Source organism: Lepisma saccharinum, chromosome 2 (assembly GCF_977018435.1).
Source record: "Lepisma saccharinum chromosome 2, izLepSacc3.1, whole genome shotgun sequence".
NCBI lineage: Eukaryota > Metazoa > Arthropoda > Insecta > Zygentoma > Lepismatidae > Lepisma > Lepisma saccharinum.
In genome coordinates, this window is record NC_139230.1 from 147,020,785 (window position 1) to 147,045,152 (window position 24,368).

The window sequence follows — 24,368 nt, forward strand, 5'->3', positions numbered from 1 at the left end:
GCGAAGTGTACCAGGAGTGTTTTTACTAAGGTGTTACGCATGCACGGGATGCACAATCCACTCGACAACGCGAGATTCAAACTGTGTGCTGGGAACTGGACGCAGACAGTTCTCGAATATTTCTCTCTCATTCGAGCCTAAACACCACTAATGTGTCTTGTCCTCCCATGTTTGCAGCTCTTATAAAAGCCGAAACCCACCAAATTGTTCATATTGAGGCCTAAGCACTTGCAAGTTTTCAAAATTGTCTGTTGAGTGTGTGTCGAACCCAGTAGTCTTAAACAATAGTATTTTTTTATGCCATGAAATTCTCGGACTGCATACACAAATTTTGGTCCTGGCACAACTAAATCATCACTCAAAACTTTGATTTTCACTTGCTCTGTGCAGCTTATTTCTTTTTTAATAAATCGCTCCAATGCCCGGTCCGATGCTGCCGAAATATTCACTTTAGAGAGAGAGACCTTCGATTTCTTCGGCTCTCGACCCGAACTACTCGTAGCACTACACTGAGGTTCCGGAAGTTCCGCTGTCGTCAATATATTTAGCTTTGAGCCCGAACTGGAACTAGTAGTAGACTTCGTTACTTTCGGTATTTAGTCCATTTTATTTTCGAATCACTGGATCTTATAAAGCAACCAATGGACACTGACTGATCACTAATCGACTGTATGAACTGTCACACTTACCTCTGAAGTCTCAACCTATTCTGTTGTACAGATCAACCGGGAAATTGAAGCCGCGTATTAATATCCTCATTATATTCTAGAACGTTTCGCAGATAAAACGATTCGTAAATATTGCCAGTAGTTCGACTCCTTCTCTTATTCAAGAACGTTCTCTCTCTCGCTTTCCAGAGATTAAAAAATTACAATGAATCCGAATCGCCCTACGTGTGGCGCTACCTTTGTTGTGCAGTTTCCAAATGCTGACTAGTCTGTACATAGTGTTCAAGTTCGCTACAACACCGAAAGCGTAAGAAAAGTTTACGTGCAATATTATCAACAACAGAGTTATAAAACTTTCTCCGTCTTGCCTTGATAAGTATTTCTCTCCTTAAATTATCGTCACATTATTCAAGAAGAAAAAAAAACTAATTTTATCTAGTGTAAACTGAAAAATTCCCTGGTAAGGAGTGCACGCGTCACCTGATCCCCACCTTGGATACGCGCTATAAACATTAACAGGGTTATAGAACATTATCCGTCTCGCGTCGATAATTATATATCTCAAATTATTATCACATTATTCATGAAGCCAAAACGTAATTTTATCTAGTGTAAACAAAACAATTTCCTAAAGAGGGGGGTGAGGGCCCGAGCCCCTGATCCCCACTTTGGATACGTGCCATTAACAATAATAGGGTTATAGAACATTCTCCGTCTTGTCTCGATAATTATTTCTCTCCTTAAATTATCGTCACATTATTCAAGAAGTCAAAAACCTAATTTTATCAGTGCAAACTGAAAAATTTCCTGGGGGGGGGGGCCTCGAGACACCTGATCCCTATCTTGGATACGCGCTATTAACAATAACAGGCTTATAGAACATTCTCCGTCTTGCCTAGATAATTATTTCCCTCAAATTATCATCACATTATTCAAGAAGCCAAAAACATAATTTTATCTAGCGTAAACTGAAAATTATCTGAAGGCGGGGGGGGGGGGGGCTTGAGCCCCCTGATTGGAAGAGTCACATTCACAAAAATTGGCTTCAATAATAACTGGAAACGAGTTCTGGATAAATATTCTGGTTTTCGGAAACATGACAACAGTCAGGCGCATAAAGCTCAGATATCATGGGAGTCCTACATTAAAATGAAAGGAGCAAGGTAAAAGTGTCAGTTTATAGTCTAGTAAGTGAAGCACATGCGACTCAAGTAAAAATATCTTAAATTCTCATAATTTATTCTTCACCGTAGTTTTGGTTTTTGGTTATTGCACGTGTTTGTCAGTAAATTGACCAACATTGAGCGTTCGCATTTCTATCACCCTCCTAGACGCTGCCTACATTTTAACTCTGCCCTCGGATGGAGCAAGCGGAGCTACCGCGCTGGGAGCCATGTTCTGAGGGCGCCAAAGTGATCAAATTAAACATTGAACACACATAAAAACAATAAGAAAACCTACAAAACTAAGAACAATTTATTGAATAAATTTGATTAAAATGGTTATTCCAGAATTCTACATACTATTCCAGTAACTGTGACTAAATGAGTATTGGTAAACTACATATATTTTTTTTAATATTATCCGTTGAAAATTACTTTTTCCATAATCGCGTTGCTTGTTTACAATCTCCGTTTGTCTTGTAAAAGCATAAAGAAGTTTTTCCTTTAACTGATGAAAGCGCATAAGTTATTTGCCTGTTGCCTTAGTTCTTTGTATTTGTTACAGTTACTTCTTGTTTCTCTTTGAAACATCTTCATTCTTGCAGCATTTTTTGGTTAATTATTTGCTGACATTTTTTATCAAACCACTCTTTCTTCCTTGATGTTTCCTCTTTGCCTATTACTTCTTCTGCAGCTTCTGTTAACACTTTAATTATTTTCCACTTCCCATCTCTTGTTTCATCTTGAATATTTTGTTGTAACTTATTTTTAATTGCTGTTTGGTAATTCATCTTATTTTCTTGATTGTCAAAATCTGTATACTTCCATTTTGTTCTTCGGATGTTCTGTTTGGTTGGGTTATTGCTTAATCTTGATCTTAGTTTAATTTTTACAAGAAAATGGTCTGAATCACAATTTGGTCCTCTTTGGCTTCTCACATCTATGATTGTTGAGGAGTGTCTCTTATCTATTAAAACATGATCTATTTGATTTACTATATCATCGTCTGGTGATTTCCATGTGCCCAAATGTATCTTTTTATGCGGAAAATAGGTGCTTTTAATTACCAACCTATTTCTTATTGCGAATTGTGTTAGAAGTAAGCCATTTGCATTACTGTTTTTGTGTAGGGAATGGTTACCAATTATATCTAAGTCACTATTTCTCACTCCTATTTTTGCGTTGTAGTCACCTGCAATTATTATCATATCATATTTTGCTATATTTTCTATTGTTCTTTCTAGAACTAAGGCAACAGGCAAATAACTTATGTAAGAAAAAGAAAAAAAGAATGGAGAAGAATGAATATCCAAGATATAGAAGAACTTAGTCTACTGTCAGAGATCAGAAAGTACTGTGCAGCAATAAAGAGAATAAATAAGATATACCAACCCAAAGAGACAGGATGTAAAAGGAGAGACGGGAAAATAATAGGAGACAAAGAAAACGTACTAGAAAGATGGACAGAACACTTCCAAGAACAACTATACAATGAAATGTATAGAGAAGATCAAGCAGAAGATAACGACGAACAAAACACAGAAGGAATACCAACAAGAGAAGAAGTTGAGAAGATAATAAAATAACTAAAAAACAATAAATCCCCAGGGGAAGATGAAATAACAGCAGAAATACTAAAATATTCTGGACCAAACTGATAGAAGAAATACACAAACTGATAAAACAAATCTGGCAAGGAGAACAGATATCAGAAGCATGGAATAATGGAATATTGTGCTCAATACACAAGAAAGGTGACAAAACAGAATGCAAACTTACAAAATATTGACCAGCATTATACATAGAAGATTAACAGCAATAACAACAATCATAATAGGAGAGCATCAAGCACGCTTTAGACAAGGAAGAAGTATCATAGATCAATTATTCACAATAAGACAAATAATGGAAAAACATGAACATAATACAAATCTCTACATGCTATTCATAGACTTTCGTAGTGCTTTTGATAGTATTAAAAGACATAAATTAATGCAAGCTATGACAGAATTACAAATACCTAAGAAATTGATTAGATTAACAAACATGACACTTCAACGCACAAATTTCAAGGTCAAAATATGGAGCGATATGGGTGAACTAACAGAATATAACACAGGAGTAAAACAAGGAGATGGACTATCTACATGCTTATTTAACATAGCACTACATGGAATAATAAGTAAAATAGACAAAAGAGGAACGATATTTACGAAACTTAGCCAAATTAACGCATATGCCGACGACGTAGTTATAATATCCAGAACAGAAGAAGAATTAAAGAGAATATACAGGATATTAGAAGAAGAAGCAAATAAAATTGGGCTACAGACAAACATGAACAAAACCAGATTCATACTACTGACACCAAAACAAGTAAAAAAAAAAAAACGTTACCACCAATTTACAATAGATGACAAGAAATTTGAAGCAGTAACAAACTTCAAGTGTCTTGGAATGACGATAAATGACCAAAATAATATGTATGATACAATCAGAGAAAGAATAAATGCAGGGAACAAAGCATATTATGCCAATACACAATTACTAAAAAGCAAGTTAATTAGCAGATATACAAAATTATTGATATACCAAACACTTATAAGACCGGTAATAACCTATAGTGCTGAGGTATGGACAATGAGTTTAGAAGATGAAAAACAATTAAGGAAAACACAAGGAAGAAAAATCAAAAAAATATACGGACCAATCAAGGATGGAGATTTTTGGAGAAGCCAAAATAATGAAGAGATAAATTCCATCTTAAACCAAAAGGATATAGTAAGATTTATTAAAGCCAGAAGAATTAGTTTGATGGGTCACATAGAACGTATGAATGAGGATAGAATGCCGCGAAGAATCATGTATGAGAGAATGTATTCCACAAGAAGAAGAGGCAGACCCAAACTAAGATGGCGGGATAGTGTCGTAAAAGATCTACAAAGAATGGGAGTCCATGGATGGAGGGAGAAGATAATGGATCGAAATGCTTGGAGGGTGATAGTACAGGAGGCCAAAGCTCAGACAGAGCTGTAGAGCCAGTTGGTAAGGTAAGTAAGTTGAAAGCGCATTTCGCTTTATTCTTATAATATTCCTTATTTTTTATTTTCTTTTACAAAATACAGGAAATTTATATGCCGATTTTTTTTAACAGTAGCAAAAACTGGTTACAAAATATTTGTAATGATTGCATTACAGGTATGCATTTAAGCCATGAAAAAGAATGCTCCAGTACTGCACAATGATTGGGAGCGGGGGGGGGGGGGAGTGCATCTTCATAAAACGTCGCTCCACCGAACCAGAGCCCACCTAAAAATATTTTATCCACGCTTGAGCCCACCCTAAGTAAAATTTCTGGCGACGCCACTGTAAATTTCTACTAGTTTCCATTCATTTGAGGTTGATGTTGCGGTTACTGACTGAAACCATAAGCATTGGGGTGGAGAAGCGGTAGATAAAGCACTGAGCAAAACTGATGCAGTCTTTTGCAACTGGAGAATTACTTAGAGGCGAAGGTTTGAGTAAGAAGTAACTTCTCGATTTCTAATTCTTTTGAATTCGTCTTTCAATAAGCGAGATATCTCTCTCTCGTAATCTATTCTTGGACCCTTCACCTCTCAATGCACATAGTGACTTGACCCTACCCCCCTTGCGATGGAACATATTTTTCTGACGTTACATCTTCAATTCTTCGATGAGAACGAACATGATATTATATTTTGCTTCATAGATTGCAGCACAATCCCATTGTTCATTTTTCTCATTTCAGAAAAGTAAGTTAGGAGAAAATCGTCAGATATTTTCGATTTTTGGTGCAGTATTTTATGTTCAATAAAAAGTATGGTTTAGAAAACCAATTGTTCAACTCTTTGTTACAGTATTGGAAAGTAAGTACATTTCGCGATGGAATAAGATATAATAATACTTACTAATTCAATTCAAAATTTGAAAAAGAGCTTCAAAAAACTGACCTATATAGAACACTTTTGTGTTTTGACCAGTGCGGAGTTAGAGATCGGTTTGTTTATTGAACTCTCCAGCCTAACTGTTGCCTATTTTTGAGGGACCAGGAAAAGGTTTATTATCCAAAAAAGAGCTTCGTCTTCCTCTTAAAACTTGCTTATATATCGTATATAAAAATGCTCGAAAAGGTTTTTATATATGTAAGCAAGTTTCAAGAGAAGGATGAAGCGATGAAACTATCTTTTTTCAATTTTTGGCTGTTCTGGTTAAAAATAACTCTAGTTATAGAGTTATGTGGCCACCAAGGCTATAATAGAATGAAATAAAATACGCCTAAAACGAAAATGCCTCAGACGAGCACGTAATTATTATTTATTACACACCTGAACAGGACGACAGACATTCTCACCAACAGCTAACTGGAGCATACATCAAAGTTGAAGCGCCAGCCCCCGTGGCGGAGTAGTCAGAACAGCGCGCTATCCAGGGTTCGAATCCCCGCTTAGGCATGGGTGTTTGTGAGTGTCCACTCAAGTAATCCTCAACCTCCGCAGTTATCCGCCATTGAAAATATCACACCAAGAAGATCTGCGAGGCTCAGGGACAGAGAGCACCAGTGATCCAACCTCTACTCTCACCAGCGTCGGAGTGCCCAAAGGACATGGACCCTCAAGAAGCACCTCGCAAGGAAGAGTTTACACAATGTCAACGAGATGAGTAGTGTCCAGATAATAAGAGGAATACTAAATATAAGACCTTCTTAAACATCAACCCTTTCTTTTTCAATCGTCTTCTACCTTTACTTTAACACCTATTAATATTCTGCTAACTAATCTTGAATACCTGAAACTGATCTACCTTATCCTTTCCTGACGCCCTAGGAATCCCAATTACCTGCGCTCCTAGGAAACCGATTAAACAAACGAAAGTTACTCCGCCGGCCCCTGTGGCAGAGTGGTTAGCACATCGCGCTAGGACGCCAGGGGTTCCGGGTTCGAAGCCTGGCCTGGGCATGGATGTTTGTGAGTGTCCATTCATCAATTTCATCAATATCATCAATCATCCCCATCTCCGCAAAATTAGCCAAAAGTGGCACAAAAGGCGGAGTAAAATAAAGCAAAAGAAGAGAAGAAAATTACTCCATAATAAAACTCTAAAACACTCACAACTACATAACCTTCCTTTCCTGACGTTTCCAGGAACTTATATTTCCTGAATTCCCAGAAAATTCTTATCAAACTACTACTTTTGTGCAACTCTTATAGATCTGTCTCCCTCTTTACTTTATAGCCTATACTTTTTTTTAAATTTAATTTATCTTATAAATATTATATTTTCTTTATATGTATCTCTTAAGTACGTTTATATTGTAAAACCTTATATCGGAATTTGTCCCAGACACCGGAACAACTTCAGACACAAACAAATAACCCATATCACCAATGTTTCGTAAAAGAATCAACCTTTGTAAATCAAAATGATATAACTAAAGAACACTAGAAAAAGGGGGAAACCGCAATTCCGAGAATTCAGATGCCCTGGTTTTGATTTAAAGTCTCCAGGACGATACGCGCATACCACTGAATGTATGCGTGTGGAGGTTGGGCATCTTTCCGGGGTTCCCCCTTTTCTTAAATCAATTCATCAATTTCATCATATCATTACTCATCCCCATCTTAGCAATTAGACAAAAGTTTCAGAAAAGCGAAGTAAAATCAACCAAGACATCTCCCACCTGCAAATGACTTGTGTACCGGAACATCGTTAAGGAGTGCCAGGGGGTGGGCATTGGCCCCTCCAAAACTTCCACACAGTCATTTGAAATATTCCATAGTTTAGACGAAAATTTTACTATTATCAAAATCCTCCAAATTATTCCTTAGTAGTGGGATTGATGCTATAACAAGGACCACTTACAAGTGTAGAAAAGAAGAGGTTATTTGATTGAACAATCCGATTTGCCTACACTTAAAACAATGCCAAGAGGGGCTTATACCCCAATTCTTCAAGTGTGATATGCTCTTAATTTTAAGAAATTTTGAATTCTAGTGTAGAAAAGATGAAACCCCCTCAGACAGATTTGCCTACACTTAAAACTATGCCAAGTTCCCATATCATCTTATTGTTTATAGTGTGTTTTTCTGTCAAAATCCCAGGAATCTTGAATTCTAGTGTAGAAATGATGAGCCCCCCCTCAGATTGATTCTGCCATGTGTACATTGATATAAAGCTCATAGCTCCTGGGTTCTGAGACCCAGTAGAGTGTGGTGCATAGCCCTATGGTTTTTATTGTCTTGTAAACAAGAGCTCTGGGTTTGAATCCTGATAAAATATGAAGCCTCCCCTGATTGCAAAATGTTAATATTGTTGCCTTGTAAACAAGAGGCTCGGGTTTGAGTTTTGATAAAATATGAGATTGAAATACATGTGGCAAAATAATATCTCCACACGTGAGATTTTGAGAATAATTACTGCTAGTTGAAATACAACTGATAGCTCCCAGATCTGAAACCTGGTAAAGTGTGTTGTACAACAGCATAATAGAGCAAAATTATTTTATATTGGGGATCACCAGTGCCTAGTTATTGCTGTTGTCTGGGTATAAAAGCACCAGCTCAGCCACTAACTGCTGTTATAATTGTTTTGGCATAGTTCTGTTTTTTTTGGACCAGGAAATTTTATATAAATAAACAACAAAAATGCCAAATCAAAAATATTGCAATCAGTGTAATAAAAATATATCTAGTTCTAATTGGTCTAGGCACCGACATATTTGTGACTCTAAGAAATGCAGAAAGGCCACAAAAATGTGTCCAAGATGCCATAAAATATTAAGCAAGGCATATTACAAATGGCACAAGTGTAATTCTTATGTACAGTCATCAACATTGCCCCCACAACCATCTACATCTGGTCTGAAAAGGAAGCATGAAACACCTGTTCATGCTGGACCGGCAAAGCAGCCACGCTATGCATCACTTATCCATAGCAGTTTTAATGGCCAACTTAGGGATTACCGGTATGAATCAGAGCCAAGATGTGGTATTAAGAATTTTTTGAACAGTGTAAATCCTGATGTGCAGGCAATTCTAAATGCACAAAATGGCTCTTATAAGCTGTCCCTCAAATTGTTTACACAATATAAGAAACCAAACACCACAAAATTTACACAGCCCCACATAACAGAAACTGTACCTGTATACTCAAATGCAAATTCAGACAAAATAATAAGCAGTTTGATAGATCAATTAAATATTAAACACTCTGAATTTGCAGCAAAAGAGTCTGGATGGAGCCTATGCGGATCTCCACACAAGCTCTATGTTAATATTTCTGAATTCAGCCCATTACAAGGTTCTACATATTTGCCATTACCTGCCAATATTAAAAACAAAACAGCCGTGGTTAATATAAAAAATAATGATGAGAAATGCTTTTTGTGGTGTATTTTAGCTGCTTTGTATCCAGTTTCAAGGCATCCTGAGAGAATAACTTATTATAAACAATATGAACACAATTTCGATGAAGCAATGAAGGGCTTAGAATATCCAATGTCTGTTCAGAATATTGATAAATTTGAAAAAAAGGCCAGGGATATTAATGGTAAACAATTATCTATTAATGTATTTATTTGTTCCACTGGCCGTGGCAATTGCAATTGCACCTCTCAGAATCAGTACATTTGATGATGATTCTGCTGTTCCGATTGATCTGCTCTTAATTGAAGGGGATGGCACATATCATTACACTCTGATACACAGTCTTGAAGCTTTAGTCAGAAAACAACAAGGCAAATCCAATAGAATATTCAAGTTGTGCCGAAGATGTTTAACTGTATTTGATGGTCAAAAAATGGTGAATGGGGTTCGTGAAAAAAATGCAGAAATTGCTAAAAACAAGTTAATTGAGCATCTGAAATACTGTGGCAACTATAAACCTGTTCATATGGTGATGCCAATGCCAAGTGAAAATGCAAAATTCAAAAAGTTTGAAGCCTTGTTGGAACACCCAGCATATATAGTCTGTGATTTTGAATCAAATCTCAAACCTCTTGCATTCTGCAGCCCAGATCCTGATGAACCTTCAATTACACCATACCAGTTACATGAACCTTCTAGTTTTTGTTATATAATTATAAGGGATGGTGTAGCTAGTGAACCACACTTATACAAGGGACCAGATGCTATCAAAGAATTTGCACATAGAATAGAAAATGAGTGCCATGACATAGCATCTAATATCTTATTAAAATCAAAACCCATGTTGCCTTTAACAGAGAAACAGATTGAAGATTTCAACAATGCAGAAAAATGCCCGGTATGTGATTCTGAATTTTCAGATACAAATATCAAGTTGAAACACCATTCTCATACAGATGGTAAATTCTTAATGGCCCTGTGTAATAGCTGTAATATTAAGATCCAGAGACCAAAATTTGTCCCTATATTTTGCCATGGTGCATCCAATTATGATTTTCATCATTTGATCAGGTACGAGGGGTTTGACAAGCAGAATTTAAATATTTTAGCTGAAAATGATGAAAAATATATAGCTATTAGCAAAATAATTAAAGTTAATGGTGTTCCTATTCACTTAAGATTTCTTGATTCCTACAGAATTTTATCGGCTAGCCTGGCTACACTGGCTACTCAATTATCTGATGATCAATTCAAAATCACATGTACCATGTTTCCAAATCAGGACCTGAACTTAATTAGGCGGAAGGGTGTATATCCATATGACTATGTTACAGATTTTTCTAAATTTGATGAGTGTTCTCTGCCACCACAAAAAGAGTTTTACAGCAAAATCAGAGGATCTGGAATCACTGATGAAGATTATCACCATGCCCAGTTGATGTGGAACAATTTAAAATGCCAGACACTTGGTGATTATCACATGGCATATTTAAAACTTGATGTCACTCTCTTAGCTGATATACTTCAGGCATTCAGAAAATCTTCCAGGCCTAGCATGGGCTGCAATGTTTTTAAACACTAAAATGCAATTGGATCTGATCCAGGATCAGAACATGTATCTGTTTATGGAGCAATGTATAAGAGGGGGCATGGTGCAATGCTCTCAGAGATATGCCAGAGCAAAAAACAAATATATTCCTGATTATGATCCAGCACTGCCATCAAATTATATACTGTATGTAGATGCCAACAGCCTGTATGGTTATGCTATGATGGATAAACTGCCATATGCAGGGCTTGAGTGGGTTGAAGATTTCAATATTGAAGATCTTCAGGATTTTGATGACAGTGACTACGGCCTGTTCTTAGAAGTTGATCTGACAATTCCTGATGATTTACACAACACATTTTCTGATTTGCCCCCAATTCCTGAGGTTGAGTGTTCACCTGGCTCTAAACAGAAGAAATTGATGATGACTCTAGAGCCAAAACAGGATTATGTCATATATTACAAAAACCTCCAGTTCTTAATGAATCATGGTGTTCAAGTGAGCAAAGTTGGCAAAGTTTTGAGGTTCAGGCACTCAAGATGGTTGAAGCCATATAATGATACAAACACAGAGCTTCGAACATCTGCAATGAGAAAATTTGATAAAACTTTGTTTAAATTGATGGTCAATTCTGTGTATGGCAAAACAATAGAAAATGTCAGAAAACATATTGATGTTAAAATAATTACTGACCCCAGCCGGAGCAAAAAATTGATTGCAAAGCCTAATTTCAACTACAGAAGAATTTATGATGAAAATATGGCACTTTTTAATATGAAAAAACAAAGATTAAGTTTGATAAGCCTATTTATGTAGGGGCTGTTATATTGGAATTGGCCAAATTACACATGCTGGAGCTCTATTATAATGTGCTGAAACCTTTTTATGGTGATTGTGTAAAATTGATGTACATGGACACAGATAGTTTTGTTCTTGATATTCAAACAGAAGATGTTTATAAAGATATAGCACAGCCTGAATTGTTTAAATATTTTGATACCAGTGAACATTCAAAAATTCAACCCCACAACAAAAAGGTGCCTGGCAAGTTAAAAGATGAGACACTTGGTGATGTTATTGTGGCATTTGCTGGGTTAAGGGCCAAGATGTACAGTTTTGAAACATGTAGTGGTGTTGTTGCCAAAAAAGCCAAGGGCATTGGCAGAGTAACTGTAGACAAAGAGCTTGAATTTGAAGATTACAAAAATTGCCTCAAATCATGTAGCACAATCAGAACATCAGAATCCAGAATTCAGAGTGTGGATCACTTGTTGACTAGCAATATTGTAAGAAAAGTGGCTCTGGACCCACATGATGATAAGAGATGTATTTTGTCATGTGGCATACATACTCTACCGTGGGGTTATTGTGATTTGAAAAGTGGGAATCAATGCCCAATTACAGAGCATGATTTGAAATAAATAAACATGCCTATGAACTTATTTGGGTTCAAAAAACAGGCTATTATGGACCTGCCAACACCACAACCCTCTTCTGATATAATATCTAAACTAAGTGCTTTGTTAATTATTCATCTGAACAGCATACTTACAGATGTTGATGATGAAACAGGTAAAACATTGTACATATTTAACAATAATTTAAATCATTACCAATTACCTGTAGGTGGACAATTACAATTTATTACAACCCCTGAGGGTAATGTCAAGATTTCAGTAGGGAGAAATATTTATAGAATTAAGCACTCAAACATGATTTCTGGCACTGTATATACTGTTTCTGCTGGTGACTGCTTATATATTGAGGTCCCTGGATCCTATGACAAGCTTATACCCTTTTTTATAGAATTAAGAATTAGATATTCAATAATAAATAACCGCTAAAACAAAAATGCCTAATGATATATTTGGCCATACAAGACATGAAGATCACAGTGATGAGATTCTGATGCTTGATGTCGGAGTCAAGAAATTAAGAAGTTATTTACAAGCTTTACAAACCACACTGAATGCCAGTCTTCAACTAGAAATTACAAATTTGTAATCACAATGCATGGACCCTCTTCTTAAAATTGATTCAGAACTCAAATTATTGCTTCAGAAATATACTGATTTGGCCACATTGGATAATTTTCAAAGTTTAGAAGAGGCTGTAGCAGCTCTTCAAGCCAAATTTAAGACCCAGGCCACCAACTCTGAGCAATTGAAACAACAATTGGAAGAGCAGATAAATAATGTCCAGACACAGCTCCAAACAATTGTCAAAAGCATAAAATCACAAGAAGATTTTGATCTAGTGATTTCCACTCTAAAAGAACAGATTCAGTCACTCCAGATACCTAATCTGGACCCCTTGAACAATGCCATAGCCGAGGTTAAAGAAAAAATTGAGACACTTGAAAATTTTATGAACAACTTGCCATCTTCTGATGCTTTGAATGCAATAACTCGGAGTGTTGCCAATATTAAGCTGCAACTTGAAACATATGAAGATTTTGGAAAAATTCAAAGTACCATAACCCATCTTGAGGGTACAATAGCAGCAGTGCAAAGTGATTTGGCAAATGTACAAGAAACTCTAGAATCCCGCCTGCCCGGTATTGTAGATACCCTTGTTAGTGTCCAGCAACAGATCACAAACCTTGAAAACCTCAACACTGAATCTGAGCTATCTCATTTTCATCACTTGATCGATGATATCCAAACAAAGCTTGAAATTTTACAACAATCAACACCCACTCAGGCAGATATAGCCCTGCTCCAAGATGCTATGCGTGGTGTGGTTGATGCTTCTGAATTAAATGATGTGAAATTGGCACTTGAATCTTTGCAAAATACTGTATCAAATCTGCCTACATCACAGGAACTTAAAAATATTAAGAGAGCTGTGAATCGCATATTGAAATCAGAAGATATCAAGAATATCCAGACAGAGATCAAACAACTTACTCAGACAGTGGCCACTCTACCAACCAATCAACATATTAATGAACTGCATGCCCTGTTTGAGGATATCAGAAGACAGGTCCATGATCTTACTGCTCAAAATTCAAAATTGGCAGTTGTTGAAAATTTACAGCAAATTGTAGCTAATATCAAGCAACAGCTAGGGACCATGGAATCCAATCAAGCAAATGCTTTGTCTCTTTTTGCCACCCAGCTACAAGAAATTGTGCAACAATACAAGAAACTTGTTGTGGACATAAAAATCAAGCCAGGCTATGATGATGCTGTCATCAATGAGCACCTTGAATCTGTAACAAGCAGATTGCTTACAGCAGAAAAAGAAATAACAGGCATAATCGAGAATCCTAAACATACAGTAATTCTTGAATTGTACAGCATCCCCAACAAAGAATATGATTCACCATTTACACCAGGAGGCAAAATATATATGCTGTCCCCTGCACAATCTTATTACCAGTTTTTTGTTGGGGGCACACTGAGACCAATCAAGATCAAATATTGGCTACAACCACAGGCACACCACTACCCTACCTTATCAATAACAAATGCTGATAACAAAGCAAAAATCACCAGTGTAGAATTGGAGGATTTTACAGACCCCAATACATTAGAAACATGTTATGCTGAAGATGATGGCTCTCTGGAATTTCATATACAAATAGGAGACAAATTATATTTAGAAAATCCTGTAGTATCAGCTGCTGAACACCCCATAGTTGCAATATTCTTGTTTACATATTATGTCTAGACAAATTATTGTTGATGAATTACACAGACTAGCCAGACATAATTGTAAGAGACTGCCAGTAGTCACAAAAGGCATAGATGATTTATGGCAGTGCGACTTGATTGGGATGGCAAGTGGACAGCTGAAAAACTTAGACAAAATCAACAAGGGCTACAAGTATCTACTCACTGTAATAGACACATTTTCAAAATTTGCCTGGGCTGTGCCACTCAAATCCAAGACTGGAGCATGTGTTACAGAAGCCTTCAGGACAATCATCAATCAGAGTGGAAGATCACCGCGCTATTTGCAAACAGATAATGGCAAAGAATTTTATAATTCAGTGTTTCAACAATTTATTAAAAGCCAGGCAATACAACATTATTCGAGTTACAGTGATCTCAAGGCCTCAATTGTAGAGAGATTCAACAAAACCCTAAAAAATCTTATGTATAAACAATTTACACTTCAAGGTAATTATAAATGGTTCAGTATTCTTCCAGAACTTCTACATAAATATAACAACTCGGTCCATTCCACAATCAACATGAAACCCTCTGAAGTAACTTCATCTGATGAGCAAAAATTGATCAGTACTGTTTATTATCCTAAATATCAGCCAACAACAAGAAAAGCCAAATACAAGGTGGGTGATCAAGTAAGAATCAGCAAATATAAGCACTTATTCAAAAGAGGCTTTACAAGAAACTGGAGCACTGAATTATTTACAGTGGTTCAAGTTAAACCTGGGACCCTTAACACATATATAATAAAAGACCACCGAGGAGAAATTCTCAAAGGCAGGTTCTATGAAGAAGAACTCAACAAAACTAAACAGCCTGACACATATCTCATAGAAAAAATCATCCGCAGAAAAGGCAACAAGTTATTTGTCAAATGGCTAGGACTTCCAGAACACAGCTGGATCGATGCAAACAAAGTGATAATATGAACACTTGGGATGTTATAAAAAGGCTGCCAGAACCTGAACAGCAGAATAAGAGAAATGGAAAATTGCTGCCTGATAATATTAGGTGTCTTATTGCTGGGCCATCTGCTTGTGGTAAAACTACACTAATGATTGATAATTTTTTATTGGCACCCAACTGGTTAGACTAGAAAAATAGGCACTTGTATGTCTTCTCTAAGAGCTTGGAACAATTAAAATATCAGCAGCTGATGAAGCTATATGATGGACTGGAGATTATCTTGTAAAAAGATTTAAGGGATGGAAATCAGAGAACCGAGGTTTTTATGAACAACACAAGCGCACAGAACAGCCTATTATTGATGCTATTGGTGAATTAGGTAAAAATATCAAAACTGTTACAGAGCAAAATCAAAATTTGATCACAGAGCTTGTACCTGTAGCTGCAAGAAACATATTAGATTATCCATTCACCCCACTTTCTAGTATTCATACACCTAGTCCTATTGCTCCTCGAAGAATTGAAGCTACTCAGGATCCTATTGAATTGGGTCTTCTTGCTCAAAAATATTTAAGCACACCTAAAGACAACAAAGATGAGGTCTTTGGCTTATATGCTGACACAGAGCGTGATGGTAGCATCATACATAGAATTGGCAATTTCAGAGTAACATTTATGGGAGATGATCTGATTGTATATTCAGAATCTCGTCTTGGAGAAAAAGGTGCTTTTGTTAAGTATTCTGGAACACCTGGATTGTGGGAACTGATGACTAGGAAGAGACCTGGCAGCTATACAGATCAAGATTATGAGTATTACAAAGAAATATTAATAAAATCAGATGCTCTATACCAGAACAATGATCCCACACAAAAAAGAGTCAAGTCTAGCAGTGGAGCAAAATACAATAATTTAATCAAGCCCATATGGTCACAGATCAAGACTGGCAGTGGAATCAAACAATACAACACCCTGCCTAAAGAATTTGTGTGGGTTGATGCTGTCAGGAAACTTGTAGATAGGTTATTGGTGATAGCTGGGGAGGAAAATGCTGGGAACCACAATTTTTACAATGAAAAGGTTGGAATTATGGACATGATAAGCACAAAATTGTCTAATTTTATAGGGAATGACACTAAGGGGATTGGATATCTTATAAAAATTATTAATACTCTACCACCTAAATTTTGGAATATTTCTGAGGGTCGGGGGCTGGTTAATGACATTATAAACAAGCTGCCATTTGAACTACACATTCCAGGCTATCAGTATTGTGGTCCAGGCACAAAATTGGACCATAGATTAAACAGAGGTGATCCTGTTGTTAATACCCTAGATGCTGCTTGTAGAGACCATGACATAGCGTACAACACACATTCTGATCTTGACAAGAGACATGTTGCAGACAAGAAATTAGAAGAGGCTGCATTTGGTAGATTTGTAAGCAAAGATGCTTCTTTAAGTGAAAAAATAGCAGCATTGGTGACCACCATAGCTATGAACACCAAACAAAAATTGGGGTGGGGGTTGTGAATATGTATATAATAAACCTAGGATGAAGGCCAAGGGTGTTATGTATCAGGTACCTTATGCAGGTCTTAAATCTCTTAAAACTATTGATAGCCTTTTAACCAAAAAGCAGCGCAAGAAAAAAAATTCTTGTATTGCCAAGGGCCATGGTATGAAATTGTTGCTTAGCACCCCCAATTAAAAAAATTACAGCAATCCAGGAAAAAATCACATGTGGGTGGATTTATATTTACTATCCCTGCCATCTTAGCTGCTCTCGGGGCTGTTGGGAGCTTGGCCGGGGGATCAGCCGCCATAGCAAAAACAGTAATAGATGCCAAGAAGAATAGGGCAGAATTAGATGAGCAGAGGCGCCATAACCTGGCCATGGAGAAACAAGGCAAAGGTGTTAAGAGAGCCATGAATAAGTTTAAAAAAAACAAGAGCCGCTTACAAACCAAGATATTGAAGCTTTAATCAAGCCACTGGGCATCAAACATTTTAGAGGTGTGTACATGTCTGATTCTTTACCAGAACAACCACTCAACAAAGAGTGTGGCATTGTTAATTTGGATAAGTACAAAAATCAGGGCACTCACTGGATTTGTTATCTTAAATATTTAAAAAATGAGGCATTTGTGTTTGATTCATTTGGAGGTGTTCCACCTGAAAATTTAGTAAAATATCTAAAATCAACTAATCTTTATTACAATAATGCCCGTGTTCAAAACTTCAAAGATGTTAATTGTGGACATTTGTGTTTATCTGTTCTTAGATATATGTCTCAAATAAATAAACCATCAATTGAAAATTTTCAAAAAGCCTTGTGGTATTTAAAACATCATGGGGGTATTCCATCTCACCAGCCAAAATTCAATATTGAAACTCAAATTACATGATGACATAGTGTATCCCAAAACAATAGCTCTCAGAGCATTTTATGGCATGTACTTGATCCCTAATATTACACACCACAACAACAAAATTGCAGTTGGTGATGAAAATATTGTCATCACTCCAGGGCAATATAATCTATCTACTTTAAATGCTCAATTACCCAGAGGTGTAGTGTTAAGTCAAAATTCTGTCACTCACAGAGTAGAAATTGTATCTGCCACAGAAACAGTGAATCTGGGTACTATATGAGAGCTGTTAGGCTTTGAGAACAACACAAAACTTGAACCAGGCATCAAACACACTGCTATTAATATACCTAAATTCTTAGCCATAGAGACTCTGAATATTCACTGTAATGTGGCCGAGGGTATGATCACCAAATAAAATGGCATAGGCACTCACAAACAAACTGGCATCATTGCAACATTCAAACCTAACTCTGAATTCATGGAGCCCATCATCTACAATCCATCCCCAACATTATATTTTCCTGTGTGTCATAATAGAATAGATTACATTGAGTTGATGGTCACTAATGAAAAAGAAGAATTAGTTGATTTTGCTGGAGCCACAACAACTGCTATCATAGAGATTAATATTTAAATAAAAATACATACAAGAAGAAAATGGAAAATATTGAGAGTTATGAGCTACAATCATTCCCTCCAAACAGGAGGACATTTGCAAATTTAAATCAACCCAACACAGAGATTGAGGTTGATCTTGATGTAAGGGATGGCTTTATACACCCCCACAGAGCAGATCTATACATCAAATTTGATGTTGTAAAACTCGATGGTACAGATTATCCGGCAAATTCAAATATCAGATTGGTGGACAATTTTGTGCCACATCTATTCTCTGAAATTGAGATCAGAAAGCATGGTGTTGTTATAAACAGAGTGGATTATCCGGGTATTACCTCCACAGCTTTGGCCACACTAAAATTATCCAAAACCGAGGCTTCTTACTACAAAATAGGTGGATTTGAGGCTGGTGATAAGATATTATCTAAGAGCCACACAGTGCTGTTCCCCATGCGCCTGTTGCCAGGATTCTTCTCAGATTACAAAGATATTATGTGGAAGGGTGGTTTAAGAATTACATTTAGAAGAGCTGCCAATGATAATAATGCTTTGATGAGGTACAGTGCATTAAACTCTACAGGGGAAGCTCTGCCTAATACCCTACCTGATGAGGGCAAATGCATTATTCAGACTATGGAGCTAAGAATTCCAGTTGTTGAATATGAGGCCAGTTATGCTCTTAAATACAAAGCAGATATAATAAAAAATCCACAGATTCCTCTACAATTTTATACATATCAATGTGTACAGAAGCCTGCATCTGGTACCTATTATGAGTTTGATGCTACAAATTCATTCTCCAGTATACAATATGACATGCCGGATTTTGTGGTGGTACTGTTTCAGACTGGAAGACACAATAATCAGGAAAAAAATTCAAGTAAATTTGATAACTGCAACATCAAGAACATATATCTTAAAAATGGCAGAAATGAGGTATTTCCTAGAGAAAATTATAATTTAGACATGTCCAAGGATGATTTCCTCAAATTATATGAGGCATTTACATCATACAAAAGGGTCACTACTGGCAATACTGACATGTATTACACACCAGATGAATTCAAAGCACAGAGACCCATGTTTGTCATCAACACTTCAAAAAGAAAACAAGTTGTGGTTAATGACAGGACAAACATTAAAATTATCTGTGAATTCCACGATACACTCCCCGATGACACCATATGTAGTGTTATTCTCATAGGTGAGAAATCATATGTTTATGATGTAAGAAATGAGAGAGTCACAGAGCAATTCTAGAGGGCCGACTCAAACACAGAATCCCCTTGATTACAAGACAATAATACCAACACTTTGCCGTCAGGGAGGCCTATACACTCTACCAGGTTTGAAACCTGGGGGCCTTTTGATTATAGGCCATGGAATTATGTCTACAGCACTTCTGCCTATTGCAGGGAAGCTCAAATAACACAGCACTTCTGCTCGTGGCAGGGAAGCTCAAATAACACAGCACTTCTGCTCGCAGCAGGAAAGCTTTTATATATATTACTTACCCAAATTTAACAGCACTTCTGCTCGTGGCAGGGAAGCTCAAATAACACAGCACTTCTGCTCGCGGCAGGAAAGCTTTTATATATATTACTTACCCAAATTTAACAGCACTTCTGCTCGTGGCAGGGAAGCTCAAATAACACAGTACTTCTGCTCGCGGCAGGAAAGCTCAAATACAGCACTTCTGCTCGCAGCAGGAAAGCTTTTATATATATTACTTACCCAAATTTAACAGCACTTCTGCTCGTGGCAGGGAAGCTCAAATACAGCACTTCTGCTCGTGGCAGGAAAGCTCTTACAGTATTTCTGCCTATTGCAGGGAAGCTCTTACAGCACATCTGCTCGCAGCAGTAAAGCTTTTATATATATTACTTACCCAAATTTAACAGCACTTCTGCTCGTGGCAGGGAAGCTCAAATACAGCACTTCTGCTCGTGGCAGGAAAGCTCTTACAGTATTTCTGCCTATTGCAGGGAAGCTCTTACAGCACATCTGCATTGCAGGAATACAGAAATATGCAATGAATATTTCTGTAAGTTACACACTCGGGCTTATATTATTACAAGACGTCCAATTCAGGCTTGCATGACAACATGAAAAAGGCCGATATTCTCTTTACTAAGAATTTCTTTTTGAGTTAATAACATGATGGATGGCATGTAATTTTCCCTGAAAGGGCACAGTGTAGATAAGAATTTCTCTTTGAGTTAATGACATGATGGATGGCATGTAATTTCCCCTGAAAAGACACAGTGTAGATTATATTTCTTGCATGCCAGCAGATATAATCTCCCAGGCGTACAGAAAGAGGCCAATATTCCCTTTACTAAGAATTTCTCTTTGAGCTAATGACATGATGGATGACATGTAATTTTCCCTGAAAAGGCACAGTGTAGATTATATCTGCAGGCATACAAGAAATATAATCTCCCAGGCATGCATGATTTATTGCTGGCCGAGACATGGGACTGATCAAAAGATTAGAAAGAACATGCAAGCAATTAATTATGCATGCCCGCTCTTGTCCTATTGTATTGATCGGGAAGTTTTGCTTGCATGAAAATATAAATATTTTTCGCTTAATTTCAAGTATAGCCAATACAATATGAAGAGGGCATATTTTTGACAAGCTTATAGACAACAAACTAAGAGATTCAGCCTTTGTACACATGGCAGAATCAATCTGAGGGGGGGCTCATCATTTCTACACTAGAATTCAAGATTCCTGGGATTTTGACAGAAAAACACACTATAAACAATAAGATGATATGGGAACTTGGCATAGTTTTAAGTGTAGGCAAATCTGTCTGAGGGGGGTTCATCTTTTCTACACTAGAATTCAAAATTTCTTAAAATTAAGAGCATATCACACTTGAAGAATTGGGGTATAAGCCCCTCTTGGCATTGTTTTAAGTGTAGGCAAATCGGATTGTTCAATCAAATAACCTCTTCTTTTCTACACTTGTAAGTGGTCCTTGTTATAGCATCAATCCCACTACTTTCCTTTGACAAAAGTTTTGGAAGTAGATCAATTGGTTTCATATTAGCTATTGTACTATGCATAGATATTTAAAAAAGACTGCTGCTAATTATGTAGTAAAAACGTAACATGGTACATACAGTATGTATGTAGTGTGTGTAGTATGTAACGAATATTACAGTGCCTGCGACGCCAAGGGTCCCGGGTTCGAATCCCGGTCGGGCTTGGTTGTTTGTGAATGTCCATTCATCAATTTCATCATTTCATCACTCATCCCCATCTTCGCAAATTAGCCAAGAGGCACAAAACGCGAAGTAAAATAAACTAAAATCAATCAATCAATCAATCGAATATTACAGTGCTTTTCACGGTCAAGTCGTCCGTGGAGCGGCGCCCAGCGCACTGGGCAGTGAGGGCGCGTCTGCCGGCAATTAGACCAACAGCTGTACTCTGAACTTGGTACTGGACGTGTCGCTGCTTCAGCCGGTATCCAGTTTACACGTGTTTGTGAAGTGTTAAGATATTCAGAAGTGTTTTTGATTGTTTTGTTTTAGTTTACGTATTACTGTGCTCTTTCTGCAAATTAATAATGGCACGATAAACGTACAATTTAAAACAACGAATATTTATGTACAACTCATTACGTCATTACTAGGGGAGGATTTATATGCACTAAAAGGGCCAAAATATGCATTAAAACAAGCAAAATATGCACTAAAAATATGCACTATAAATTTAAAAAAGATGTCCTTAAAATTGTGTATTATGATCTATACATGTTTTATTACTGCGCTAATGCCCTCCCACTCCCCGAGCAGCATTCGGCTGCCCACATAATTCCTAAAAACAGTAGTATACCCAAGAGGGGGTTGGTGGGGGTCATACCCCTCCCTCTCGGGCCCAGTATTCTTAAAAATACGTCAAGACAAAAAAAGATGGTGAAATGAGGGGTCACTACTTGAAAAAGTGTACGTAATTTTCCTGTGAACCACAATAAATTATTCTAGATAATAAATTTAATACATAAATGCTCAGATGTAGACTTGACATTAAAAAACTGGCATCAGTGTTAATCACATTGTCTCTTCTATTTATTGTTCAGCAATTATCTTTCCAATTCTTCAAAATTACATATTTCTAAATATCGTCCATCAACAGCAAGCATGCAGTGGATGTAAACAGATGCACATGGCTGAGAAATTCTATCGATTTCGCAGCTGTTCCAAAGCTTAAGAATATACAGAGTATTGCAATGGAGTTCCATTTATATACGCTTCTATACTGAAGCAAGGTGTGTGTGGGTACCTTATCTAAAAATGAGCTGGTTTCAGAATTATGGAATACAGAGAGAGAGAGAGAGAGAGAGAGAGAGAGAGAGAGAGAGAGAGAGCAGAGATGTGAAGGAGGAAGAGAAAGAAGAAAAACAATAAAGTCAGAACTTCACAAGTCAGATGCTTTTGTTTACATTTACTTTGTTCTTACAGTGAAAGGAGAATAGCACCAGTGTACTATTTTAAATATTTTCAGATTGGGAGGAGAGTTTCCAGTGAATTGTTTGGAGCCATAAGCACATATATGTAGCATCACTCCTAGGGATTAGCAGTTGCAACCAGAGAGGAAAATGCCACCTTTATTCCCCTGAAACAAGCACCACTCACACACAGGCACAAGCACAGATTTACGAAAGTAACATATCAAAAGCTGACAAACAAATAATGCCACTTTGCTGCTGCCACAGTCGCCTGAAACTGTGAATCATTTCTTTTTTTATGTCGGTCATTGGTGGGAGGGTTGATATTGGTTACTCTTGACTCAAAGGACAATAAAATGGAAGATACACACTTGAAATAAAGGACTGTGTTAAATTACTTTCAATATATGCAAGAAATATGCACAATAAGGTCAAATATGTAATTCCGCCTTAAATATACATTTATATGCAATATAAAATGTTTCTAAAGTGTTCCCAATTCAGTGAAATGAATGAATCCCTTGAAAGCATACAACTTTTCCCCAAAGAAAAACATGCAAAAATACAAATATCCGCCCCCCTAGCAGGGGCGGCGCCTAAGGGGGGGCGAGGGGGTTGCTTGCGCACCCCTTAAGCATCCCATATACAAAACCTATTATGTCATATTATGTCATATTATGTCATGTCGTTGTCACATTGAGGGCCTAATGTTAGGTACTGAAGTGAGACTACTGTTGTTATTTATTTGTTTTATTTATTTATTTATTTACCAGAGAATTCCAAATACAGCTTTGGCCATTTTACATTGGAATGTAATTTACAACAGGCAAGCATTAATCCTACGTTATTATTTTCCTGTACTGTAAGATCAGCGGCCCTTGTCTTTGTTTATTTAGATTTGTTGTTTGTGTATGTTTGGGTTTTTCGATAAATGTATATACCTCAGTCGGGCTGCTCACTGTCAGTTGTATGTTTCCTTTTGCACTGTTGATACAAGGTTTTGTTATCCGCCTACTTGTTCTTCCTCATTTCCTCAAGTCGCATTGGAACAAAAATTTCAGTTGCTTTCAAGTATTATCAGGTTTTTCTCAGATAACGTGAGTTTTATCGTGACGGTAGTTTCCTTCTTAATTCGTTCTATTTTTTCTAGTAAAAGTACCATTTCAGACTTTTTCAAAGACTGTTACGAAGAGGATAAAAAATCGCGAAGAAATGTTATAGTTCGTAATTGGGGAAAGTGCGGCCCAAGAGATTTTAACTAAGAAGTTGCTGTGCACTTATAGTTTTGTCCTGACACCACAGCATCTGGGCAAACGAAAGGTAGGCTATGCATTATGTAAAACGAAAAGAGGGGTAACAAAGCAACGGAACATTTTCAGAAAAGTGAAGCAATAATAATAATAGTAAAAAAGTGGATTGATAATTACATAAAAGTGACTACCTGATTTCGTACTTATTGTGTTATTTTAGTTTTCAAATTGCAGAACTTTAGGTTGCATAGTTCCGATTTCTTTCCTTTACCCAAAGCACGCAAACTGAACACTCAGCAGTTGTTGTTAATTATGC